This window comes from Oryctolagus cuniculus, chromosome 10 (genome assembly GCF_051225735.1).
Source record: "Oryctolagus cuniculus isolate XC-2025 breed Fujian yellow rabbit chromosome 10, ASM5122573v1, whole genome shotgun sequence".
NCBI classification, from domain to species: Eukaryota; Metazoa; Chordata; class Mammalia; order Lagomorpha; family Leporidae; genus Oryctolagus; species Oryctolagus cuniculus.
Window position 1 is genome coordinate 74184259 of NC_142876.1, and position 25740 is coordinate 74209998.

General features: G+C 70.6%; 12 non-coding genes across 12 annotated transcripts; all 12 read left to right on the forward strand.

Moving 5' to 3' along the window:
• Positions 1 to 367: 367 nt before the first annotated feature.
• Positions 368 to 486, forward strand: LOC149124071 (5S ribosomal RNA). Its single transcript, XR_016215290.1, has one exon. It is a non-coding gene; the product is annotated as a 5S ribosomal RNA (ribosomal RNA).
• Positions 487 to 2323: 1837 nt separating this feature from the next.
• LOC149124072 (5S ribosomal RNA) lies at positions 2324 to 2442 on the forward strand. Its single transcript, XR_016215291.1, has one exon. It is a non-coding gene; the product is annotated as a 5S ribosomal RNA (ribosomal RNA).
• Positions 2443 to 4272: 1830 nt separating this feature from the next.
• Positions 4273 to 4391, forward strand: LOC149124073 (5S ribosomal RNA). The gene has a single exon (XR_016215292.1). It is a non-coding gene; the product is annotated as a 5S ribosomal RNA (ribosomal RNA).
• Positions 4392 to 6233: 1842 nt separating this feature from the next.
• On the forward strand, positions 6234 to 6352 carry LOC149124074 (5S ribosomal RNA). The gene has a single exon (XR_016215293.1). It is a non-coding gene; the product is annotated as a 5S ribosomal RNA (ribosomal RNA).
• Positions 6353 to 8687: 2335 nt separating this feature from the next.
• Positions 8688 to 8806, forward strand: LOC149124075 (5S ribosomal RNA). The gene has a single exon (XR_016215294.1). It is a non-coding gene; the product is annotated as a 5S ribosomal RNA (ribosomal RNA).
• Positions 8807 to 11141: 2335 nt separating this feature from the next.
• LOC149124076 (5S ribosomal RNA) lies at positions 11142 to 11260 on the forward strand. The gene has a single exon (XR_016215639.1). It is a non-coding gene; the product is annotated as a 5S ribosomal RNA (ribosomal RNA).
• Positions 11261 to 13583: 2323 nt separating this feature from the next.
• On the forward strand, positions 13584 to 13702 carry LOC149124077 (5S ribosomal RNA). The gene has a single exon (XR_016215295.1). It is a non-coding gene; the product is annotated as a 5S ribosomal RNA (ribosomal RNA).
• A 1857-nt stretch (positions 13703 to 15559) lies between these two features.
• On the forward strand, positions 15560 to 15678 carry LOC149124078 (5S ribosomal RNA). Its single transcript, XR_016215296.1, has one exon. It is a non-coding gene; the product is annotated as a 5S ribosomal RNA (ribosomal RNA).
• Positions 15679 to 18015: 2337 nt separating this feature from the next.
• Positions 18016 to 18134, forward strand: LOC149124079 (5S ribosomal RNA). Its single transcript, XR_016215297.1, has one exon. It is a non-coding gene; the product is annotated as a 5S ribosomal RNA (ribosomal RNA).
• Positions 18135 to 20451: 2317 nt separating this feature from the next.
• Positions 20452 to 20570, forward strand: LOC149124080 (5S ribosomal RNA). The gene has a single exon (XR_016215537.1). It is a non-coding gene; the product is annotated as a 5S ribosomal RNA (ribosomal RNA).
• A 2377-nt stretch (positions 20571 to 22947) lies between these two features.
• Positions 22948 to 23066, forward strand: LOC149124081 (5S ribosomal RNA). Its single transcript, XR_016215298.1, has one exon. It is a non-coding gene; the product is annotated as a 5S ribosomal RNA (ribosomal RNA).
• A 1856-nt stretch (positions 23067 to 24922) lies between these two features.
• LOC149124082 (5S ribosomal RNA) lies at positions 24923 to 25041 on the forward strand. The gene has a single exon (XR_016215526.1). It is a non-coding gene; the product is annotated as a 5S ribosomal RNA (ribosomal RNA).
• Positions 25042 to 25740: the final 699 nt, after the last annotated feature.

The window sequence follows — 25740 nt, forward strand, 5'->3', positions numbered from 1 at the left end:
TGTGGCCAGCGGCAGCCGGAGGAGGTTGGCTCCCCTTGGCTTGGCGGCAGCGTGCCGACTGGGCGCCCGGTGCTGCAGGTCCTGGGCTGGGCAGGCGGAGGGCTGGAGTTCGGGCACTGGTGCAGGGCTAGGCGGAGGGCGGCTGAGGAGGGGGGGGGGAGGAGGAGAAGAGAAGAGAAGAGAAAAGAGGGAGGAGGCGGAGGAGAAGCGGCAGCGGGAGCGGGAGCGGGAGCGGGAGCGGGAATGGGAATGGGAATGGGAATGGGAGTGAGAGCGGGGAGCGGGCAGGAGGAGGAGGAGGAGGAGGCGGCGGCGGCGGCGGCTGTGCGGGCGCGCACTCAAGAGGGGCCTGGAGGCGGCCTCTGGCGTCTACGGCCATACCACCCTGAACGCGCCCGATCTCGTCTGATCTCGGAAGCTAAGCAGGGTCGGGCCTGGTTAGTACTTGGATGGGAGACCGCCTGGGAATACCGGGTGCTGTAGGCTTTTGCCCCGCGGCACCCTCCCCTTTTGCTCGCCTTTGGCTGGCTGCCTAGCCACGCCCCCATCCGCCAGCCCGCACGCCGGGACCCCTGCGACCCCCAACGCAGCTCCAGCAGGGGGCAGAAGCCCGACCCCTCCACCTGGCAGCCCCAGCCCGCCCGCGCCTCGGGCCTGGGCCTGGGCACGGGCACGGGCACGGGCACGGGCGGGCCGGCCAGCTGTCCCCGGCTGCCGCAGCCCCACCGCCAACCCCGGGGCCCACCCCGGGACACAGGCCACGCCCCGCGCCATCCAGCGCGCCCCCTCCAACCCCAAACCAGCGACTCACCGCCCGCCAGGGCGCTCCCCTGCCGGCCGCCCCAACCCCGCAGCCCGCCGCACCAGCAGCTCCCGGCACCTGCACTCCCACCGCCCCTCCCGGGCTCCTGTCTCCCAGGGAGCCCAATGACTGTGACCACGACCACGACCACGACCACCGCCCGAAGACGACGCCAGGGCGCGGTTGCCCACCACTCAGGGCCCGGTGCCTCGCGCAGCCCAACCCGCGGGCCCTCTGCGCCACCTGGCCGTGCGGCGGCCACGCGCCACAGCCGCGGAAGCCCTCCAGAGCGCAAAGGAGGGACCCCACACCAAGCCTCGCAGGCAATACAGGCACCCTCTCCCTCTGTCTCTGACTTACACCAACACCTACACGTCTCTCTCTCTCTCTCTCTCTCTCTGTCTCTCTCTCCTCTCTCTGTCCCCCTCTCCCCCATCAGCCCTGACTCACACAGCATCCAAACGGGGCACCCTTTTGGCAGGCCAGGCAGAGTCCCGCGGCCACAGGCTGCGTGCCCACAGGACCTCCCCGGGACAGAGGGTCCGTGGCAGGCAGGCAGCACACAGCCTGTGGTCTCGAACTGGCTGCCGGGCTGGAGGGTGCGGGTCGCGCTGAAGCGCCCCACCCTCCCGTGAGGGAACGGGCGCTGAGGACGGAAATCCCTCTGTGCCACGAAGGGTGTCGGGGTGTGCGACTGTGTGCCCCTTGTGTAGGCGTGTGTGTGTGTGTGTGTGTGTGTGTGTGTGTGAGTGCCCACGCGAGCGTGCGGCGGGGGTGATTCCGTGCGCTGCCGCCCTCCTTCCCGACCTGCTGCCCCACTTGGGCCCCCGTGACCGAGCGGGGACAAGGGTCCCCAGGCCCTCAGCTGTCCTCGCGGCGTGGGAGTGTGTGGAGGCGCGGCGGCCGTGCCGGGGGAGGGCGGGCGACCTGTGCGTCAGCGGTGGGGGGGCTGCTGGCGGCCGGGTAGGAGGGAAGGCCCGGGCCGCGGTGGTGTGGGGCGCCGAACCCCCTGGTGCCGGGACCCGCGAGCCGCGGGGCGCAGCCCTGGGCAGGCGTGGAGGCTGCCGGGCACGGCTGGCGTGTGGCTGGGCGATGGCGGCAGGCAGGGGATCCGGCCTAGAAAGAGAGAGTAGGAGTTCCCTGTGGCCAGCGGCAGCCGGAGGAGGTTGGCTCCCCTTGGCTTGGCGGCAGCGTGCCGACTGGGCGCCCGGTGCTGCAGGTCCTGGGCTGGGCAGGCGGAGGGCTGGAGTTCGGGAACTGGTGCAGGGCTAGGCGGAGGGCGGCTGAGGAGGAGGGGGGGGAGGAGGAGAAGAGAAGAGAAGAGAAAAGAGGGAGGAGGCGGAGGAGAAGCGGCAGCGGGAGCGGGAGCGGGAGCGGGAGCGGGAATGGGAATGGGAATGGGAATGGGAATGGGAATGGGAGTGAGAGCGGGGAGCGGGCAGGAGGAGGAGGAGGAGGCGGCGGCGGCGGCGGCGGCTGTGCGGGCGCGCACTCAAGAGGGGCCTGGAGGCGGCCTCTGGCGTCTACGGCCATACCACCCTGAACGCGCCCGATCTCGTCTGATCTCGGAAGCTAAGCAGGGTCGGGCCTGGTTAGTACTTGGATGGGAGACCGCCTGGGAATACCGGGTGCTGTAGGCTTTTGCCCCGCGGCACCCTCCCCTTTTGCTCGCCTTTGGCTGGCTGCCTAGCCACGCCCCCATCCGCCAGCCCGCACGCCGGGACCCCTGCGACCCCCAACGCAGCTCCAGCAGGGGGCAGAAGCCCGACCCCTCCACCTGGCAGCCCCAGCCCGCCCGCGCCTCGGGCCTGGGCCTGGGCACGGGCACGGGCACGGGCACGGGCACGGGCGGGCCGGCCAGCTGTCCCCGGCTGCCGCAGCCCCACCGCCAACCCCGGGGCCCACCCCGGGACACAGGCCACGCCCCGCGCCATCCAGCGCGCCCCCTCCAACCCCAAACCAGCGACTCACCGCCCGCCAGGGCGCTCCCCTGCCGGCCGCCCCAACCCCGCAGCCCGCCGCACCAGCAGCTCCCGGCACCTGCACTCCCACCGCCCCTCCCGGGCTCCTGTCTCCCAGGGAGCCCAATGACTGTGACCACGACCACGACCACGACCACCGCCCGAAGACGACGCCAGGGCGCGGTTGCCCACCACTCAGGGCCCGGTGCCTCGCACAGCCCAACCCGCGGGCCCTCTGCGCCACCTGGCCGTGCGGCGGCCACGCGCCACAGCCGCGGAAGCCCTCCAGAGCGCAAAGGAGGGACCCCACACCAAGCCTCGCAGGCAATACAGGCACCCTCTCCCTCTGTCTCTGACTTACACCAACACCTACACGTCTCTCTCTCTTTCTCTCTCTCTCTCTGTCTCTCTCTCCTCTCTCTGTCCCCCTCTCCCCCATCAGCCCTGACTCACACAGCATCCAAACGGGGCACCCTTTTGGCAGGCCAGGCAGAGACCCGCGGCCACAGGCTGCGTGCCCACAGGACCTCCCCGGGACAGAGGGTCCGTGGCAGGCAGGCAGCACACAGCCTGTGGTCTCGAACTGGCTGCCGGGCTGGAGGGTGCGGGTCGCGCTGAAGCGCCCCACCCTCCCGTGAGGGAACGGGCGCTGAGGACGGAAATCCCTCTGTGCCACGAAGGGTGTCGGGGTGTGCGACTGTGTGCCCCTTGTGTAGGCGTGTGTGTGTGTGTGTGTGTGTGTGTGTGTGTGAGTGCCCACGCGAGCGTGCGGCGGGGGTGATTCCGTGCGCTGCCGCCCTCCTTCCCGACCTGCTGCCCCACTTGGGCCCCCGTGACCGAGCGGGGACAAGGGTCCCCAGGCCCTCAGCTGTCCTCGCGGCGTGGGAGTGTGTGGAGGCGCGGCGGCCGTGCCGGGGGAGGGCGGGCGACCTGTGCGTCAGCGGTGGGGGGGCTGCTGGCGGCCGGGTAGGAGGGAAGGCCCGGGCCGCGGTGGTGTGGGGCGCCGAACCCCCTGGTGCCGGGACCCGCGAGCCGCGGGGCGCAGCCCTGGGCAGGCGTGGAGGCTGCCGGGCACGGCTGGCGTGTGGCTGGGCGATGGCGGCAGGCAGGGGATCCGGCCTAGAAAGAGAGAGTAGGAGTTCCCTGTGGCCAGCGGCAGCCGGAGGAGGTTGGCTCCCCTTGGCTTGGCGGCAGCGTGCCGACTGGGCGCCCGGTGCTGCAGGTCCTGGGCTGGGCAGGCGGAGGGCTGGAGTTCGGGCACTGGTGCAGGGCTAGGCGGAGGGCGGCTGAGGAGGGGGGGGAGGAGGAGAAGAGAAGAGAAGAGAAAAGAGGGAGGAGGCGGAGGAGAAGCGGCAGCGGGAGCGGCAGCGGGAGCGGGAGCGGGAATGGGAATGGGAATGGGAATGGGAGTGAGAGCGGGGAGCGGGCAGGAGGAGGAGGAGGAGGAGGCGGCGGCGGCGGCGGCTGTGCGGGCGCGCACTCAAGAGGGGCCTGGAGGCGGCCTCTGGCGTCTACGGCCATACCACCCTGAACGCGCCCGATCTCGTCTGATCTCGGAAGCTAAGCAGGGTCGGGCCTGGTTAGTACTTGGATGGGAGACCGCCTGGGAATACCGGGTGCTGTAGGCTTTTGCCCCGCGGCACCCTCCCCTTTTGCTCGCCTTTGGCTGGCTGCCTAGCCACGCCCCCATCCGCCAGCCCGCACGCCGGGACCCCTGCGACCCCCAACGCAGCTCCAGCAGGGGGCAGAAGCCCGACCCCTCCACCTGGCAGCCCCAGCCCGCCCGCGCCTCGGGCCTGGGCCTGGGCACGGGCACGGGCACGGGCACGGGCACGGGCGGGCCGGCCAGCTGTCCCCGGCTGCCGCAGCCCCACCGCCAACCCCGGGGCCCACCCCGGGACACAGGCCACGCCCCGCGCCATCCAGCGCGCCCCCTCCAACCCCAAACCAGCGACTCACCGCCCGCCAGGGCGCTCCCCTGCCGGCCGCCCCAACCCCGCAGCCCGCCGCACCAGCAGCTCCCGGCACCTGCACTCCCACCGCCCCTCCCGGGCTCCTGTCTCCCAGGGAGCCCAATGACTGTGACCACGACCACGACCACGACCACCGCCCGAAGACGACGCCAGGGCGCGGTTGCCCACCACTCAGGGCCCGGTGCCTCGCGCAGCCCAACCCGCGGGCCCTCTGCGCCACCTGGCCGTGCGGCGGCCACGCGCCACAGCCGCGGAAGCCCTCCAGAGCGCAAAGGAGGGACCCCACACCAAGCCTCGCAGGCAATACAGGCACCCTCTCCCTCTGTCTCTGACTTACACCAACACCTACACGTCTCTCTCTCTTTCTCTCTCTCTCTCTGTCTCTCTCTCCTCTCTCTGTCCCCCTCTCCCCCATCAGCCCTGACTCACACAGCATCCAAACGGGGCACCCTTTTGGCAGGACAGGCAGAGACCCGCGGCCACAGGCTGCGTGCCCACAGGACCTCCCCGGGACAGAGGGTCCGTGGCAGGCAGGCAGCACACAGCCTGTGGTCTCGAACTGGCTGCCGGGCTGGAGGGTGCGGGTCGCGCTGAAGCGCCCCACCCTCCCGTGAGGGAACGGGTGCTGAGGACGGAAATCCCTCTGTGCCACGAAGGGTGTCGGGGTGTGCGACTGTGTGCCCCTTGTGTAGGCGTGTGTGTGTGTGTGTGTGTGTGTGTGAGTGCCCACGCGAGCGTGCGGCGGGGGTGATTCCGTACGCTGCCGCCCTCCTTCCCGACCTGCTGCCCCACTTGGGCCCCCGTGACCGAGCGGGGACAAGGGTCCCCAGGCCCTCAGCTGTCCTCGCGGTGTGGGAGTGTGTGGAGGCGCGGCGGCCGTGCCGGGGGAGGGCGGGCGACCTGTGCGTCAGCGGTGGGGGGGCTGCTGGCGGCCGGGTAGGAGGGAAGGCCCGGGCCGCGGTGGTGTGGGGCGCCGAACCCCCTGGTGCCGGGACCCGCGAGCCGCGGGGCGCAGCCCTGGGCAGGCGTGGAGGCTGCCGGGCACGGCTGGCGTGTGGCTGGGCGATGGCGGCAGGCAGGGGATCCGGCCTAGAAAGAGAGAGTAGGAGTTCCCTGTGGCCAGCGGCAGCCGGAGGAGGTTGGCTCCCCTTGGCTTGGCGGCAGCGTGCCGACTGGGCGCCCGGTGCTGCAGGTCCTGGGCTGGGCAGGCGGAGGGCTGGAGTTCGGGCACTGGTGCAGGGCTAGGCGGAGGGCGGCTGAGGAGGAGGGGGGGGAGGAGGAGAAGAGAAGAGAAGAGAAAAGAGGGAGGAGGCGGAGGAGAAGCGGCAGCGGGAGCGGGAGCGGGAGCGGGAGCGGGAGTGGGAATGGGAATGGGAATGGGAATGGGAATGGGAGTGAGAGCGGGGAGCGGGCAGGAGGAGGAGGAGGAGGAGGAGGCGGCGGCGGCGGCGGCTGTGCGGGCGCGCACTCAAGAGGGGCCTGGAGGCGGCCTCTGGCGTCTACGGCCATACCACCCTGAACGCGCCCGATCTCGTCTGATCTCGGAAGCTAAGCAGGGTCGGGCCTGGTTAGTACTTGGATGGGAGACCGCCTGGGAATACCGGGTGCTGTAGGCTTTTGCCCCGCGGCACCCTCCCCTTTTGCTCGCCTTTGGCTGGCTGCCTAGCCACGCCCCCATCCGCCAGCCCGCACGCCGGGACCCCTGCGACCCCCAACGCAGCTCCAGCAGGGGGCAGAAGCCCGACCCCTCCACCTGGCAGCCCCAGCCCGCCCGCGCCTCGGGCCTGGGCCTGGGCCTGGGCCTGGGCCTGGGCCTGGGCACGGGCACGGGCACGGGCACGGGCGGGCCGGCCAGCTGTCCCCGGCTGCCGCAGCCCCACCGCCAACCCCGGGGCCCACCCCGGGACACAGGCCACGCCCCGCGCCATCCAGCGCGCCCCCTCCAACCCCAAACCAGCGACTCACCGCCCGCCAGGGCGCTCCCCTGCCGGCCGCCCCAACCCCGCAGCCCGCCGCACCAGCAGCTCCCGGCACCTGCACTCCCACCGCCCCTCCCGGGCTCCTGTCTCCCAGGGAGCCCAATGACTGTGACCACGACCACGACCACGACCACCGCCCGAAGACGACGCCAGGGCGCGGTTGCCCACCACTCAGGGCCCGGTGCCTCGCGCAGCCCAACCCGCGGGCCCTCTGCGCCACCTGGCCGTGCGGCGGCCACGCGCCACAGCCGCGGAAGCCCTCCAGAGCGCAAAGGAGGGACCCCACACCAAGCCTCGCAGGCAATACAGGCACCCTCTCCCTCTGTCTCTGACTTACACCAACACCTACACGTCTCTCTCTCTTTCTCTCTCTCTCTCTGTCTCTCTCTCCTCTCTCTGTCCCCCTCTCCCCCATCAGCCCTGACTCACACAGCATCCAAACGGGGCACCCTTTTGGCAGGCCAGGCAGAGACCCGCGGCCACAGGCTGCGTGCCCACAGGACCTCCCCGGGACAGAGGGTCCGTGGCAGGCAGGCAGCACACAGCCTGTGGTCTCTGTGGGGAGCAACTCGGATTGGACTGAGTTACTGGAATTAAGACTTATTCTATGCATCTGCTCTCCCACAATATGGCGCTGGGAGAGGAGAAAACAGCTTCTATGCAGCTGCCTCTTGCCAACTTGAGTGATGACCTCCAGGAGCTGATCCTGCTCCTGATTGGAGGAGAGCAGCGTACTTGGCGTGTGGGCAGCCGAGTTGGGATTGGCGGAAGAGGACTATAAAGGAGGAGAGAGACAACATGCACCAGGAACATCTAAGGGGAACACCTGTGCAGCCCCCGAGAGAGCCGGCCGGCCGGCCGGCGGTGTGCCGCTCCCCCGCGGAAGTGGGGAATGTGGCAGGGGGAACCGCCCTTCCACGGAGGTGGAAGGGACGGTAGCCAACCCGGGAAGAACCAGCAGCAAACCCGGGGAGGGCCGAGCAGACGAAAGAACAGCGCAGGGTCCTGTGTCGTTCCTCCATGAAGAGGGGGAGCGACAGTCTCGAACTGGCTGCCGGGCTGGAGGGTGCGGGTCGCGCTGAAGCGCCCCACCCTCCCGTGAGGGAACGGGCGCTGAGGACGGAAATCCCTCTGTGCCACGAAGGGTGTCGGGGTGTGCGACTGTGTGCCCCTTGTGTAGGCGTGTGTGTGTGTGTGTGTGTGTGTGAGTGCCCACGCGAGCGTGCGGCGGGGGTGATTCCGTGCGCTGCCGCCCTCCTTCCCGACCTGCTGCCCCACTTGGGCCCCCGTGACCGAGCGGGGACAAGGGTCCCCAGGCCCTCAGCTGTCCTCGCGGCGTGGGAGTGTGTGGAGGCGCGGCGGCCGTGCCGGGGGAGGGCGGGCGACCTGTGCGTCAGCGGTGGGGGGGCTGCTGGCGGCCGGGTAGGAGGGAAGGCCCGGGCCGCGGTGGTGTGGGGCGCCGAACCCCCTGGTGCCGGGACCCGCGAGCCGCGGGGCGCAGCCCTGGGCAGGCGTGGAGGCTGCCGGGCACGGCTGGCGTGTGGCTGGGCGATGGCGGCAGGCAGGGGATCCGGCCTAGAAAGAGAGAGTAGGAGTTCCCTGTGGCCAGCGGCAGCCGGAGGAGGTTGGCTCCCCTTGGCTTGGCGGCAGCGTGCCGACTGGGCGCCCGGTGCTGCAGGTCCTGGGCTGGGCAGGCGGAGGGCTGGAGTTCGGGCACTGGTGCAGGGCTAGGCGGAGGGCGGCTGAGGAGGGGGGGGGAGGAGGAGAAGAGAAGAGAAGAGAAAAGAGGGAGGAGGCGGAGGAGAAGCGGCAGCGGGAGCGGGAGCGGGAGCGGGAGCGGGAGCGGGAATGGGAATGGGAATGGGAATGGGAGTGAGAGCGGGGAGCGGGCAGGAGGAGGAGGAGGAGGAGGCGGCGGCGGCGGCGGCTGTGCGGGCGCGCACTCAAGAGGGGCCTGGAGGCGGCCTCTGGCGTCTACGGCCATACCACCCTGAACGCGCCCGATCTCGTCTGATCTCGGAAGCTAAGCAGGGTCGGGCCTGGTTAGTACTTGGATGGGAGACCGCCTGGGAATACCGGGTGCTGTAGGCTTTTGCCCCGCGGCACCCTCCCCTTTTGCTCGCCTTTGGCTGGCTGCCTAGCCACGCCCCCATCCGCCAGCCCGCACGCCGGGACCCCTGCGACCCCCAACGCAGCTCCAGCAGGGGGCAGAAGCCCGACCCCTCCACCTGGCAGCCCCAGCCCGCCCGCGCCTCGGGCCTGGGCCTGGGCCTGGGCCTGGGCCTGGGCACGGGCACGGGCACGGGCACGGGCACGGGCGGGCCGGCCAGCTGTCCCCGGCTGCCGCAGCCCCACCGCCAACCCCGGGGCCCACCCCGGGACACAGGCCACGCCCCGCGCCATCCAGCGCGCCCCCTCCAACCCCAAACCAGCGACTCACCGCCCGCCAGGGCGCTCCCCTGCCGGCCGCCCCAACCCCGCAGCCCGCCGCACCAGCAGCTCCCGGCACCTGCACTCCCACCGCCCCTCCCGGGCTCCTGTCTCCCAGGGAGCCCAATGACTGTGACCACGACCACGACCACGACCACCGCCCGAAGACGACGCCAGGGCGCGGTTGCCCACCACTCAGGGCCCGGTGCCTCGCGCAGCCCAACCCGCGGGCCCTCTGCGCCACCTGGCCGTGCGGCGGCCACGCGCCACAGCCGCGGAAGCCCTCCAGAGCGCAAAGGAGGGACCCCACACCAAGCCTCGCAGGCAATACAGGCACCCTCTCCCTCTGTCTCTGACTTACACCAACACCTACACGTCTCTCTCTCTTTCTCTCTCTCTCTCTGTCTCTCTCTCCTCTCTCTGTCCCCCTCTCCCCCATCAGCCCTGACTCACACAGCATCCAAACGGGGCACCCTTTTGGCAGGCCAGGCAGAGACCCGCGGCCACAGGCTGCGTGCCCACAGGACCTCCCCGGGACAGAGGGTCCGTGGCAGGCAGGCAGCACACAGCCTGTGGTCTCTGTGGGGAGCAACTCGGATTGGACTGAGTTACTGGAATTAAGACTTATTCTATGCATCTGCTCTCCCACAATATGGCGCTGGGAGAGGAGAAAACAGCTTCTATGCAGCTGCCTCTTGCCAACTTGAGTGATGACCTCCAGGAGCTGATCCTGCTCCTGATTGGAGGAGAGCAGCATACTTGGCGTGTGGGCAGCCGAGTTGGGATTGGCGGAAGAGGACTATAAAGGAGGAGAGAGACAACATGCACCAGGAACATCTAAGGGGAACACCTGTGCAGCCCCCGAGAGAGCCGGCCGGCCGGCCGGCGGTGTGCCGCTCCCCCGCGGAAGTGGGGAATGTGGCAGGGGGAACCGCCCTTCCACGGAGGTGGAAGGGACGGTAGCCAACCCGGGAAGAACCAGCAGCAAACCCGGGGAGGGCCGAGCAGACGAAAGAACAGCGCAGGGTCCTGTGTCGTTCCTCCATGAAGAGGGGGAGCGACAGTCTCGAACTGGCTGCCGGGCTGGAGGGTGCGGGTCGCGCTGAAGCGCCCCACCCTCCCGTGAGGGAACGGGCGCTGAGGACGGAAATCCCTCTGTGCCACGAAGGGTGTCGGGGTGTGCGACTGTGTGCCCCTTGTGTAGGCGTGTGTGTGTGTGTGTGTGTGTGTGTGTGAGTGCCCACGCGAGCGTGCGGCGGGGGTGATTCCGTGCGCTGCCGCCCTCCTTCCCGACCTGCTGCCCCACTTGGGCCCCCGTGACCGAGCGGGGACAAGGGTCCCCAGGCCCTCAGCTGTCCTCGCGGCGTGGGAGTGTGTGGAGGCGCGGCGGCCGTGCCGGGGGAGGGCGGGCGACCTGTGCGTCAGCGGTGGGGGGGCTGCTGGCGGCCGGGTAGGAGGGAAGGCCCGGGCCGCGGTGGTGTGGGGCGCCGAACCCCCTGGTGCCGGGACCCGCGAGCCGCGGGGCGCAGCCCTGGGCAGGCGTGGAGGCTGCCGGGCACGGCTGGCGTGTGGCTGGGCGATGGCGGCAGGCAGGGGATCCGGCCTAGAAAGAGAGAGTAGGAGTTCCCTGTGGCCAGCGGCAGCCGGAGGAGGTTGGCTCCCCTTGGCTTGGCGGCAGCGTGCCGACTGGGCGCCCGGTGCTGCAGGTCCTGGGCTGGGCAGGCGGAGGGCTGGAGTTCGGGCACTGGTGCAGGGCTAGGCGGAGGGCGGCTGAGGAGGAGGGGGGGGAGGAGGAGAAGAGAAGAGAAGAGAAAAGAGGGAGGAGGCGGAGGAGAAGCGGCAGCGGGAGCGGGAGCGGGAGTGGGAATGGGAATGGGAATGGGAGTGAGATCGGGGAGCGGGCAGGAAGAGGAGGCGGCGGCGGCGGCGGCGGCGGCGGCGGCGGCGGCGGCTGTGCGGGCGCGCACTCAAGAGGGGCCTGGAGGCGGCCTCTGGCGTCTAGGGCCATACCACCCTGAACGCGCCCGATCTCGTCTGATCTCGGAAGCTAAGCAGGGTCGGGCCTGGTTAGTACTTGGATGGGAGACCGCCTGGGAATACCGGGTGCTGTAGGCTTTTGCCCCGCGGCACCCTCCCCTTTTGCTCGCCTTTGGCTGGCTGCCTAGCCACGCCCCCATCCGCCAGCCCGCACGCCGGGACCCCTGCGACCCCCAACGCAGCTCCAGCAGGGGGCAGAAGCCCGACCCCTCCACCTGGCAGCCCTAGCCCGCCCGCGCCTCGGGCCTGGGCCTGGGCCTGGGCCTGGGCCTGGGCACGGGCACGGGCACGGGCGGGCCGGCCAGCTGTCCCCGGCTGCCGCAGCCCCACCGCCAACCCCGGGGCCCACCCCGGGACACAGGCCACGCCCCGCGCCATCCAGCGCGCCCCCTCCAACCCCAAACCAGCGACTCACCGCCCGCCAGGGCGCTCCCCTGCCGGCCGCCCCAACCCCGCAGCCCGCCGCACCAGCAGCTCCCGGCACCTGCACTCCCACCGCCCCTCCCGGGCTCCTGTCTCCCAGGGAGCCCAATGACTGTGACCACGACCACGACCACGACCACCGCCCGAAGACGACGCCAGGGCGCGGTTGCCCACCACTCAGGGCCCGGTGCCTCGCGCAGCCCAACCCGCGGGCCCTCTGCGCCACCTGGCCGTGCGGCGGCCACGCGCCACAGCCGCGGAAGCCCTCCAGAGCGCAAAGGAGGGACCCCACACCAAGCCTCGCAGGCAATACAGGCACCCTCTCCCTCTGTCTCTGACTTACACCAACACCTACACGTCTCTCTCTCTTTCTCTCTCTCTGTCTCTCTCTCCTCTCTCTGTCCCCCTCTCCCCCATCAGCCCTGACTCACACAGCATCCAAACGGGGCACCCTTTTGGCAGGCCAGGCAGAGACCCGCGGCCACAGGCTGCGTGCCCACAGGACCTCCCCGGGACAGAGGGTCCGTGGCAGGCAGGCAGCACACAGCCTGTGGTCTCTGTGGGGAGCAACTCGGATTGGACTGAGTTACTGGAATTAAGACTTATTCTATGCATCTGCTCTCCCACAATATGGCGCTGGGAGAGGAGAAAACAGCTTCTATGCAGCTGCCTCTTGCCAACTTGAGTGATGACCTCCAGGAGCTGATCCTGCTCCTGATTGGAGGAGAGCAGCGTACTTGGCGTGTGGGCAGCCGAGTTGGGATTGGCGGAAGAGGACTATAAAGGAGGAGAGAGACAACATGCACCAGGAACATCTAAGGGGAACACCTGTGCAGCCCCCGAGAGAGCCGGCCGGCCGGCCGGCGGTGTGCCGCTCCCCCGCGGAAGTGGGGAATGTGGCAGGGGGAACCGCCCTTCCACGGAGGTGGAAGGGACGGTAGCCAACCCGGGAAGAACCAGCAGCAAACCCGGGGAGGGCCGAGCAGACGAAAGAACAGCGCAGGGTCCTGTGTCGTTCCTCCATGAAGAGGGGGAGCGACAGTCTCGAACTGGCTGCCGGGCTGGAGGGTGCGGGTCGCGCTGAAGCGCCCCACCCTCCCGTGAGGGAACAGGCGCTGAGGACGGAAATCCCTCTGTGCCACGAAGGGTGTCGGGGTGTGCGACTGTGTGCCCCTTGTGTAGGCGTGTGTGTGTGTGTGTGTGTGTGTGTGTGTGAGTGCCCACGCGAGCGTGCGGCGGGGGTGATTCCGTGCGCTGCCGCCCTCCTTCCCGACCTGCTGCCCCACTTGGGCCCCCGTGACCGAGCGGGGACAAGGGTCCCCAGGCCCTCAGCTGTCCTCGCGGCGTGGGAGTGTGTGGAGGCGCGGCGGCCGTGCCGGGGGAGGGCGGGCGACCTGTGCGTCAGCGGTGGGGGGGCTGCTGGCGGCCGGGTAGGAGGGAAGGCCCGGGCCGCGGTGGTGTGGGGCGCCGAACCCCCTGGTGCCGGGACCCGCGAGCCGCGGGGCGCAGCCCTGGGCAGGCGTGGAGGCTGCCGGGCACGGCTGGCGTGTGGCTGGGCGATGGCGGCAGGCAGGGGATCCGGCCTAGAAAGAGAGAGTAGGAGTTCCCTGTGGCCAGCGGCAGCCGGAGGAGGTTGGCTCCCCTTGGCTTGGCGGCAGCGTGCCGACTGGGCGCCCGGTGCTGCAGGTCCTGGGCTGGGCAGGCGGAGGGCTGGAGTTCGGGCACTGGTGCAGGGCTAGGCGGAGGGCGGCTGAGGAGGGGGGGGGGAGGAGGAGAAGAGAAGAGAAGAGAAAAGAGGGAGGAGGCGGAGGAGAAGCGGCAGCGGGAGCGGGAGCGGGAGTGGGAATGGGAATGGGAATGGGAGTGAGAGCGGGGAGCGGGCAGGAAGAGGAGGCGGCGGCGGCGGCGGCGGCGGCGGCGGCGGCGGCGGCGGCTGTGCGGGCGCGCACTCAAGAGGGGCCTGGAGGCGGCCTCTGGCGTCTACGGCCATACCACCCTGAACGCGCCCGATCTCGTCTGATCTCGGAAGCTAAGCAGGGTCGGGCCTGGTTAGTACTTGGATGGGAGACCGCCTGGGAATACCGGGTGCTGTAGGCTTTTGCCCCGCGGCACCCTCCCCTTTTGCTCGCCTTTGGCTGGCTGCCTAGCCACGCCCCCATCCGCCAGCCCGCACGCCGGGACCCCTGCGACCCCCAACGCAGCTCCAGCAGGGGGCAGAAGCCCGACCCCTCCACCTGGCAGCCCTAGCCCGCCCGCGCCTCGGGCCTGGGCCTGGGCCTGGGCCTGGGCCTGGGCCTGGGCACGGGCACGGGCACGGGCACGGGCACGGGCACGGGCACGGGCGGGCCGGCCAGCTGTCCCCGGCTGCCGCAGCCCCACCGCCAACCCCGGGGCCCACCCCGGGACACAGGCCACGCCCCGCGCCATCCAGCGCGCCCCCTCCAACCCCAAACCAGCGACTCACCGCCCGCCAGGGCGCTCCCCTGCCGGCCGCCCCAACCCCGCAGCCCGCCGCACCAGCAGCTCCCGGCACCTGCACTCCCACCGCCCCTCCCGGGCTCCTGTCTCCCAGGGAGCCCAATGACTGTGACCACGACCACGACCACGACCACCGCCCGAAGACGACGCCAGGGCGCGGTTGCCCACCACTCAGGGCCCGGTGCCTCGCGCAGCCCAACCCGCGGGCCCTCTGCGCCACCTGGCCGTGCGGCGGCCACGCGCCACAGCCGCGGAAGCCCTCCAGAGCGCAAAGGAGGGACCCCACACCAAGCCTCGCAGGCAATACAGGCACCCTCTCCCTCTGTCTCTGACTTACACCAACACCTACACGTCTCTCTCTCTTTCTCTCTCTCTCTCTGTCTCTCTCTCCTCTCTCTGTCCCCCTCTCCCCCATCAGCCCTGACTCACACAGCATCCAAACGGGGCACCCTTTTGGCAGGCCAGGCAGAGACCCGCGGCCACAGGCTGCGTGCCCACAGGACCTCCCCGGGACAGAGGGTCCGTGGCAGGCAGGCAGCACACAGCCTGTGGTCTCGAACTGGCTGCCGGGCTGGAGGGTGCGGGTCGCGCTGAAGCGCCCCACCCTCCCGTGAGGGAACGGGCGCTGAGGACGGAAATCCCTCTGTGCCACGAAGGGTGTCGGGGTGTGCGACTGTGTGCCCCTTGTGTAGGCGTGTGTGTGTGTGTGTGTGTGTGTGTGAGTGCCCACGCGAGCGTGCGGCGGGGGTGATTCCGTACGCTGCCGCCCTCCTTCCCGACCTGCTGCCCCACTTGGGCCCCCGTGACCGAGCGGGGACAAGGGTCCCCAGGCCCTCAGCTGTCCTCGCGGCGTGGGAGTGTGTGGAGGCGCGGCGGCCGTGCCGGGGGAGGGCGGGCGACCTGTGCGTCAGCGGTGGGGGGGCTGCTGGCGGCCGGGTAGGAGGGAAGGCCCGGGCCGCGGTGGTGTGGGGCACCGAACCCCCTGGTGCCGGGACCCGCGAGCCGCGGGGCGCAGCCCTGGGCAGGCGTGGAGGCTGCCGGGCACGGCTGGCGTGTGGCTGGGCGATGGCGGCAGGCAGGGGATCCGGCCTAGAAAGAGAGAGTAGGAGTTCCCTGTGGCCAGCGGCAGCCGGAGGAGGTTGGCTCCCCTTGGCTTGGCGGCAGCGTGCCGACTGGGCGCCCGGTGCTGCAGGTCCTGGGCTGGGCAGGCGGAGGGCTGGAGTTCGGGCACTGGTGCAGGGCTAGGCGGAGGGCGGCTGAGGAGGAGGGGGGGGAGGAGGAGAAGAGAAGAGAAGAGAAAAGAGGGAGGAGGCGGAGGAGAAGCGGCAGCGGGAGCGGGAGCGGGAGTGGGAATGGGAATGGGAATGGGAGTGAGAGCGGGGAGCGGGCAGGAAGAGGAGGCGGCGGCGGCGGCGGCGGCGGCGGCGGCGGCTGTGCGGGCGCGCACTCAAGAGGGGCCTGGAGGCGGCCTCTGGCGTCTACGGCCATACCACCCTGAACGCGCCCGATCTCGTCTGATCTCGGAAGCTAAGCAGGGTCGGGCCTGGTTAGTACTTGGATGGGAGACCGCCTGGGAATACCGGGTGCTGTAGGCTTTTGCCCCGCGGCACCCTCCCCTTTTGCTCGCCTTTGGCTGGCTGCCTAGCCACGCCCCCATCCGCCAGCCCGCACGCCGGGACCCCTGCGACCCCCAACGCAGCTCCAGCAGGGGGCAGAAGCCCGACCCCTCCACCTGGCAGCCCCAGCCCGCCCGCGCCTCGGGCCTGGGCCTGGGCCTGGGCCTGGGCCTGGGCCTGGGCACGGGCACGGGCACGGGCACGGGCACGGGCAGGCCGGCCAGCTGTCCCCGGCTGCCGCAGCCCCACCGCCAACCCCGGGGCCCACCCCGGGACACAGGCCACGCCCCGCGCCATCCAGCGCGCCCCCTCCAACCCCAAACCAGCGACTCACCGCCCGCCAGGGCGCTCCCCTGCCGGCCGCCCCAACCCCGCAGCCCGCCGCACCAGCAGCTCCCGGCACCTGCACTCCCACCGCCCCTCCCGGGCTCCTGTCTCCCAGGGAGCCCAATGACTGTGACCACGACCACGACCACGACCACCGCCCGAAGACGACGCCAGGGCGCGGTTGCCCACCACTCAGGGCCCGGTGCCTCGCGCAGCCCAACCCGCGGGCCCTCTGCGCCACCTGGCCGTGCGGCGGCCACGCGCCACAGCCGCGGAAGCCCTCCAGAGCGCAAAGGAGGGACCCCACACCAAGCCTCGCAGGCAATACAGGCACCCTCTCCCTCTGTCTCTGACTTACACCAACACCTACACGTCTCTCTCTCTTTCTCTCTCTCTCTCTGTCTCTCTCTCCTCTCTCTGTCCCCCTCTCCCCCATCAGCCCTGACTCACACAGCATCCAAACGGGGCACCCTTTTGGCAGGCCAGGCAGAGACCCGCGGCCACAGGCTGCGTGCCCACAGGACCTCCCCGGGACAGAGGGTCCGTGGCAGGCAGGCAGCACACAGCCTGTGGTCTCTGTGGGGAGCAACTCGGATTGGACTGAGTTACTGGAATTAAGACTTATTCTATGCATCTGCTCTCCCACAATATGGCGCTGGGAGAGGAGAAAACAGCTTCTATGCAGCTGCCTCTTGCCAACTTGAGTGATGACCTCCAGGAGCTGATCCTGCTCCTGATTGGAGGAGAGCAGCGTACTTGGCGTGTGGGCAGCCGAGTTGGGATTGGCGGAAGAGGACTATAAAGGAGGAGAGAGACAACATGCACCAGGAACATCTAAGGGGAACACCTGTGCAGCCCCCGAGAGAGCCGGCCGGCCGGCCGGCGGTGTGCCGCTCCCCCGCGGAAGTGGGGAATGTGGCAGGGGGAACCGCCCTTCCACGGAGGTGGAAGGGACGGTAGCCAACCCGGGAAGAACCAGCAGCAAACCCGGGGAGGGCCGAGCAGACGAAAGAACAGCGCAGGGTCCTGTGTCGTTCCTCCATGAAGAGGGGGAGCGACAGTCTCGAACTGGCTGCCGGGCTGGAGGGTGCGGGTCGCGCTGAAGCGCCCCACCCTCCCGTGAGGGAACGGGCGCTGAGGACGGAAATCCCTCTGTGCCACGAAGGGTGTCGGGGTGTGCGACTGTGTGCCCCTTGTGTAGGCGTGTGTGTGTGTGTGTGTGTGTGTGTGTGTGAGTGCCCACGCGAGCGTGCGGCGGGGGTGATTCCGTGCGCTGCCGCCCTCCTTCCCGACCTGCTGCCCCACTTGGGCCCCCGTGACCGAGCGGGGACAAGGGTCCCCAGGCCCTCAGCTGTCCTCGCGGCGTGGGAGTGTGTGGAGGCGCGGCGGCCGTGCCGGGGGAGGGCGGGCGACCTGTGCGTCAGCGGTGGGGGGGCTGCTGGCGGCCGGGTAGGAGGGAAGGCCCGGGCCGCGGTGGTGTGGGGCGCCGAACCCCCTGGTGCCGGGACCCGCGAGCCGCGGGGCGCAGCCCTGGGCAGGCGTGGAGGCTGCCGGGCACGGCTGGCGTGTGGCTGGGCGATGGCGGCAGGCAGGGGATCCGGCCTAGAAAGAGAGAGTAGGAGTTCCCTGTGGCCAGCGGCAGCCGGAGGAGGTTGGCTCCCCTTGGCTTGGCGGCAGCGTGCCGACTGGGCGCCCGGTGCTGCAGGTCCTGGGCTGGGCAGGCGGAGGGCTGGAGTTCGGGCACTGGTGCAGGGCTAGGCGGAGGGCGGCTGAGGAGGAGGGGGGGGAGGAGGAGAAGAGAAGAGAAGAGAAAAGAGGGAGGAGGCGGAGGAGAAGCGGCAGCGGGAGCGGGAGCGGGAGTGGGAATGGGAATGGGAATGGGAGTGAGAGCGGGGAGCGGGCAGGAAGAGGAGGCGGCGGCGGCGGCGGCGGCGGCGGCGGCGGCTGTGCGGGCGCGCACTCAAGAGGGGCCTGGAGGCGGCCTCTGGCGTCTACGGCCATACCACCCTGAACGCGCCCGATCTCGTCTGATCTCGGAAGCTAAGCAGGGTCGGGCCTGGTTAGTACTTGGATGGGAGACCGCCTGGGAATACCGGGTGCTGTAGGCTTTTGCCCCGCGGCACCCTCCCCTTTTGCTCGCCTTTGGCTGGCTGCCTAGCCACGCCCCCATCCGCCAGCCCGCACGCCGGGACCCCTGCGACCCCCAACGCAGCTCCAGCAGGGGGCAGAAGCCCGACCCCTCCACCTGGCAGCCCCAGCCCGCCCGCGCCTCGGGCCTGGGCCTGGGCCTGGGCCTGGGCCTGGGCACGGGCACGGGCACGGGCGGGCCGGCCAGCTGTCCCCGGCTGCCGCAGCCCCACCGCCAACCCCGGGGCCCACCCCGGGACACAGGCCACGCCCCGCGCCATCCAGCGCGCCCCCTCCAACCCCAAACCAGCGACTCACCGCCCGCCAGGGCGCTCCCCTGCCGGCCGCCCCAACCCCGCAGCCCGCCGCACCAGCAGCTCCCGGCACCTGCACTCCCACCGCCCCTCCCGGGCTCCTGTCTCCCAGGGAGCCCAATGACTGTGACCACGACCACGACCACGACCACCGCCCGAAGACGACGCCAGGGCGCGGTTGCCCACCACTCAGGGCCCGGTGCCTCGCGCAGCCCAACCCGCGGGCCCTCTGCGCCACCTGGCCGTGCGGCGGCCACGCGCCACAGCCGCGGAAGCCCTCCAGAGCGCAAAGGAGGGACCCCACACCAAGCCTCGCAGGCAATACAGGCACCCTCTCCCTCTGTCTCTGACTTACACCAACACCTACACGTCTCTCTCTCTTTCTCTCTCTCTCTCTGTCTCTCTCTCCTCTCTCTGTCCCCCTCTCCCCCATCAGCCCTGACTCACACAGCATCCAAACGGGGCACCCTTTTGGCAGGCCAGGCAGAGACCCGCGGCCACAGGCTGCGTGCCCACAGGACCTCCCCGGGACAGAGGGTCCGTGGCAGGCAGGCAGCACACAGCCTGTGGTCTCTGTGGGGAGCAACTCGGATTGGACTGAGTTACTGGAATTAAGACTTATTCTATGCATCTGCTCTCCCACAATATGGCGCTGGGAGAGGAGAAAACAGCTTCTATGCAGCTGCCTCTTGCCAACTTGAGTGATGACCTCCAGGAGCTGATCCTGCTCCTGATTGGAGGAGAGCAGCGTACTTGGCGTGTGGGCAGCCGAGTTGGGATTGGCGGAAGAGGACTATAAAGGAGGAGAGAGACAACATGCACCAGGAACATCTAAGGGGAACACCTGTGCAGCCCCCGAGAGAGCCGGCCGGCCGGCCGGCGGTGTGCCGCTCCCCCGCGGAAGTGGGGAATGTGGCAGGGGGAACCGCCCTTCCACGGAGGTGGAAGGGACGGTAGCCAACCCGGGAAGAACCAGCAGCAAACCCGGGGAGGGCCGAGCAGACGAAAGAACAGCGCAGGGTCCTGTGTCGTTCCTCCATGAAGAGGGGGAGCGACAGTCTCGAACTGGCTGCCGGGCTGGAGGGTGCGGGTCGCGCTGAAGCGCCCCACCCTCCCGTGAGGGAACGGGCGCTGAGGACGGAAATCCCTCTGTGCCACGAAGGGTGTCGGGGTGTGCGACTGTGTGCCCCTTGTGTAGGCGTGTGTGTGTGTGTGTGTGTGTGTGTGTGAGTGCCCACGCGAGCGTGCGGCGGGGGTGATTCCGTGCGCTGCCGCCCTCCTTCCCGACCTGCTGCCCCACTTGGGCCCCCGTGACCGAGCGGGGACAAGGGTCCCCAGGCCCTCAGCTGTCCTCGCGGCGTGGGAGTGTGTGGAGGCGCGGCGGCCGTGCCGGGGGAGGGCGGGCGACCTGTGCGTCAGCGGTGGGGGGGCTGCTGGCGGCCGGGTAGGAGGGAAGGCCCGGGCCGCGGTGGTGTGGGGCGCCGAACCCCCTGGTGCCGGGACCCGCGAGCCGCGGGGCGCAGCCCTGGGCAGGCGTGGAGGCTGCCGGGCACGGCTGGCGTGTGGCTGGGCGATGGCGGCAGGCAGGGGATCCGGCCTAGAAAGAGAGAGTAGGAGTTCCCTGTGGCCAGCGGCAGCCGGAGGAGGTTGGCTCCCCTTGGCTTGGCGGCAGCGTGCCGACTGGGCGCCCGGTGCTGCAGGTCCTGGGCTGGGCAGGCGGAGGGCTGGAGTTCGGGCACTGGTGCAGGGCTAGGCGGAGGGCGGCTGAGGAGGGGGGGGGGGAGGAGGAGAAGAGAAGAGAAGAGAAAAGAGGGAGGAGGCGGAGGAGAAGCGGCAGCGGGAGCGGGAGCGGGAGTGGGAATGGGAATGGGAATGGGAGTGAGAGCGGGGAGCGGGCAGGAAGAGGAGGCGGCGGCGGCGGCGGCGGCGGCGGCGGCGGCTGTGCGGGCGCGCACTCAAGAGGGGCCTGGAGGCGGCCTCTGGCGTCTACGGCCATACCACCCTGAACGCGCCCGATCTCATCTGATCTCGGAAGCTAAGCAGGGTCGGGCCTGGTTAGTACTTGGATGGGAGACCGCCTGGGAATACCGGGTGCTGTAGGCTTTTGCCCCGCGGCACCCTCCCCTTTTGCTCGCCTTTGGCTGGCTGCCTAGCCACGCCCCCATCCGCCAGCCCGCACGCCGGGACCCCTGCGACCCCCAACGCAGCTCCAGCAGGGGGCAGAAGCCCGACCCCTCCACCTGGCAGCCCCAGCCCGCCCGCGCCTCGGGCCTGGGCCTGGGCCTGGGCCTGGGCCTGGGCCTGGGCACGGGCACGGGCACGGGCACGGGCACGGGCACGGGCACGGGCGGGCCGGCCAGCTGTCCCCGGCTGCCGCAGCCCCACCGCCAACCCCGGGGCCCACCCCGGGACACAGGCCACGCCCCGCGCCATCCAGCGCGCCCCCTCCAACCCCAAACCAGCGACTCACCGCCCGCCAGGGCGCTCCCCTGCCGGCCGCCCCAACCCCGCAGCCCGCCGCACCAGCAGCTCCCGGCACCTGCACTCCCACCGCCCCTCCCGGGCTCCTGTCTCCCAGGGAGCCCAATGACTGTGACCACGACCACGACCACGACCACCGCCCGAAGACGACGCCAGGGCGCGGTTGCCCACCACTCAGGGCCCGGTGCCTCGCGCAGCCCAACCCGCGGGCCCTCTGCGCCACCTGGCCGTGCGGCGGCCATGCGCCACAGCCGCGGAAGCCCTCCAGAGCGCAAAGGAGGGACCCCACACCAAGCCTCGCAGGCAATACAGGCACCCTCTCCCTCTGTCTCTGACTTACACCAACACCTACACGTCTCTCTCTCTTTCTCTCTCTCTCTCTGTCTCTCTCTCCTCTCTCTGTCCCCCTCTCCCCCATCAGCCCTGACTCACACAGCATCCAAACGGGGCACCCTTTTGGCAGGCCAGGCAGAGACCCGCGGCCACAGGCTGCGTGCCCACAGGACCTCCCCGGGACAGAGGGTCCGTGGCAGGCAGGCAGCACACAGCCTGTGGTCTCTGTGGGGAGCAACTCGGATTGGACTGAGTTACTGGAATTAAGACTTATTCTATGCATCTGCTCTCCCACAATATGGCGCTGGGAGAGGAGAAAACAGCTTCTATGCAGCTGCCTCTTGCCAACTTGAGTGATGACCTCCAGGAGCTGATCCTGCTCCTGATTGGAGGAGAGCAGCGTACTTGGCGTGTGGGCAGCCGAGTTGGGATTGGCGGAAGAGGACTATAAAGGAGGAGAGAGACAACATGCACCAGGAACATCTAAGGGGAACACCTGTGCAGCCCCCGAGAGAGCCGGCCGGCCGGCCGGCGGTGTGCCGCTCCCCCGCGGAAGTGGGGAATGTGGCAGGGGGAACCGCCCTTCCACGGAGGTGGAAGGGACGGTAGCCAACCCGGGAAGAACCAGCAGCAAACCCGGGGAGGGCCGAGCAGACGAAAGAACAGCGCAGGGTCCTGTGTCGTTCCTCCATGAAGAGGGGGAGCGACAGTCTCGAACTGGCTGCCGGGCTGGAGGGTGCGGGTCGCGCTGAAGCGCCCCACCCTCCCGTGAGGGAACGGGCGCTGAGGACGGAAATCCCTCTGTGCCACGAAGGGTGTCGGGGTGTGCGACTGTGTGCCCCTTGTGTAGGCGTGTGTGTGTGTGTGTGTGTGTGTGTGTGTGAGTGCCCACGCGAGCGTGCGGCGGGGGTGATTCCGTGCGCTGCCGCCCTCCTTCCCGACCTGCTGCCCCACTTGGGCCCCCGTGACCGAGCGGGGACAAGGGTCCCCAGGCCCTCAGCTGTCCTCGCGGCGTGGGAGTGTGTGGAGGCGCGGCGGCCGTGCCGGGGGAGGGCGGGCGACCTGTGCGTCAGCGGTGGGGGGGCTGCTGGCGGCCGGGTAGGAGGGAAGGCCCGGGCCGCGGTGGTGTGGGGCGCCGAACCCCCTGGTGCCGGGACCCGCGAGCCGCGGGGCGCAGCCCTGGGCAGGCGTGGAGGCTGCCGGGCACGGCTGGCGTGTGGCTGGGCGATGGCGGCAGGCAGGGGATCCGGCCTAGAAAGAGAGAGTAGGAGTTCCCTGTGGCCAGCGGCAGCCGGAGGAGGTTGGCTCCCCTTGGCTTGGCGGCAGCGTGCCGACTGGGCGCCCGGTGCTGCAGGTCCTGGGCTGGGCAGGCGGAGGGCTGGAGTTCGGGCACTGGTGCAGGGCTAGGCGGAGGGCGGCTGAGGAGGAGGGGGGGGGAGGAGGAGAAGAGAAGAGAAGAGAAAAGAGGGAGGAGGCGGAGGAGAAGCGGCAGCGGGAGCGGGAGCGGGAGCGGGAGCGGGAGCGGGAGCGGGAGTGGGAATGGGAACGGGAATGGGAATGGGAGTGAGAGCGGGGAGCGGGCAGGAGGAGGAGGAGGAGGCGGCGGCGGCGGCGGCGGCGGCTGTGCGGGCGCGCACTCAAGAGGGGCCTGGAGGCGGCCTCTGGCGTCTACGGCCATACCACCCTGAACGCGCCCGATCTCGTCTGATCTCGGAAGCTAAGCAGGGTCGGGCCTGGTTAGTACTTGGATGGGAGACCGCCTGGGAATACCGGGTGCTGTAGGCTTTTGCCCCGCGGCACCCTCCCCTTTTGCTCGCCTTTGGCTGGCTGCCTAGCCACGCCCCCATCCGCCAGCCCGCACGCCGGGACCCCTGCGACCCCCAACGCAGCTCCAGCAGGGGGCAGAAGCCCGACCCCTCCACCTGGCAGCCCCAGCCCGCCCGCGCCTCGGGCCTGGACCTCTGCCTGGGCCTGGGCCTGGGCACGGGCACGGGCACGGGCACGGGCACGGGCACGGGCACGGGCGGGCCGGCCAGCTGTCCCCGGCTGCCGCAGCCCCACCGCCAACCCCGGGGCCCACCCCGGGACACAGGCCACGCCCCGCGCCATCCAGCGCGCCCCCTCCAACCCCAAACCAGCGACTCACCGCCCGCCAGGGCGCTCCCCTGCCGGCCGCCCCAACCCCGCAGCCCGCCGCACCAGCAGCTCCCGGCACCTGCACTCCCACCGCCCCTCCCGGGCTCCTGTCTCCCAGGGAGCCCAATGACTGTGACCACGACCACGACCACGACCACCGCCCGAAGACGACGCCAGGGCGCGGTTGCCCACCACTCAGGGCCCGGTGCCTCGCGCAGCCCAACCCGCGGGCCCTCTGCGCCACCTGGCCGTGCGGCGGCCATGCGCCACAGCCGCGGAAGCCCTCCAGAGCGCAAAGGAGGGACCCCACACCAAGCCTCGCAGGCAATACAGGCACCCTCTCCCTCTGTCTCTGACTTACACCAACACCTACACGTCTCTCTCTCTTTCTCTCTCTCTCTCTGTCTCTCTCTCCTCTCTCTGTCCCCCTCTCCCCCATCAGCCCTGACTCACACAGCATCCAAACGGGGCACCCTTTTGGCAGGCCAGGCAGAGACCCGCGGCCACAGGCTGCGTGCCCACAGGACCTCCCCGGGACAGAGGGTCCGTGGCAGGCAGGCAGCACACAGCCTGTGGTCTCGAACTGGCTGCCGGGCTGGAGGGTGCGGGTCGCGCTGAAGCGCCCCACCCTCCCGTGAGGGAACGGGCGCTGAGGACGGAAATCCCTCTGTGCCACGAAGGGTGTCGGGGTGTGCGACTGTGTGCCCCTTGTGTAGGCGTGTGTGTGTGTGTGTGTGTGTGTGAGTGCCCACGCGAGCGTGCGGCGGGGGTGATTCCGTACGCTGCCGCCCTCCTTCCCGACCTGCTGCCCCACTTGGGCCCCCGTGACCGAGCGGGGACAAGGGTCCCCAGGCCCTCAGCTGTCCTCGCGGCGTGGGAGTGTGTGGAGGCGCGGCGGCCGTGCCGGGGGAGGGCGGGCGACCTGTGCATCAGCGGTGGGGGGGCTGCTGGCGGCCGGGTAGGAGGGAAGGCCCGGGCCGCGGTGGTGTGGGGCGCCGAACCCCCTGGTGCCGGGACCCGCGAGCCGCGGGGCGCAGCCCTGGGCAGGCGTGGAGGCTGCCGGGCACGGCTGGCGTGTGGCTGGGCGATGGCGGCAGGCAGGGGATCCGGCCTAGAAAGAGAGAGTAGGAGTTCCCTGTGGCCAGCGGCAGCCGGAGGAGGTTGGCTCCCCTTGGCTTGGCGGCAGCGTGCCGACTGGGCGCCCGGTGCTGCAGGTCCTGGGCTGGGCAGGCGGAGGGCTGGAGTTCGGGCACTGGTGCAGGGCTAGGCGGAGGGCGGCTGAGGAGGAGGGGGGGGGAGGAGGAGAAGAGAAGAGAAGAGAAAAGAGGGAGGAGGCGGAGGAGAAGCGGCAGCGGGAGCGGGAGCGGGAGTGGGAGTGGGAATGGGAATGGGAGTGAGAGCGGGGAGCGGGCAGGAAGAGGAGGCGGCGGCGGCGGCGGCGGCGGCGGCGGCGGCGGCGGCTGTGCGGGCGCGCACTCAAGAGGGGCCTGGAGGCGGCCTCTGGCGTCTACGGCCATACCACCCTGAACGCGCCCGATCTCGTCTGATCTCGGAAGCTAAGCAGGGTCGGGCCTGGTTAGTACTTGGATGGGAGACCGCCTGGGAATACCAGGTGCTGTAGGCTTTTGCCCCGCGGCACCCTCCCCTTTTGCTCGCCTTTGGCTGGCTGCCTAGCCACGCCCCCATCCGCCAGCCCCCACGCCGGGACCCCTGCGACCCCCAACGCAGCTCCAGCAGGGGGCAGAAGCCCGACCCCTCCACCTGGCAGCCCCAGCCCGCCCGCGCCTCGGGCCTGGGCCTGGGCCTGGGCCTGGGCCTGGGCACGGGCACGGGCACGGGCACGGGCACGGGCGGGCCGGCCAGCTGTCCCCGGCTGCCGCAGCCCCACCGCCAACCCCGGGGCCCACCCCGGGACACAGGCCACGCCCCGCGCCATCCAGCGCGCCCCCTCCAACCCCAAACCAGCGACTCACCGCCCGCCAGGGCGCTCCCCTGCCGGCCGCCCCAACCCCGCAGCCCGCCGCACCAGCAGCTCCCGGCACCTGCACTCCCACCGCCCCTCCCGGGCTCCTGTCTCCCAGGGAGCCCAATGACTGTGACCACGACCACGACCACGACCACCGCCCGAAGACGACGCCAGGGCGCGGTTGCCCACCACTCAGGGCCCGGTGCCTCGCGCAGCCCAACCCGCGGGCCCTCTGCGCCACCTGGCCGTGCGGCGGCCACGCGCCACAGCCGCGGAAGCCCTCCAGAGCGCAAAGGAGGGACCCCACACCAAGCCTCGCAGGCAATACAGGCACCCTCTCCCTCTGTCTCTGACTTA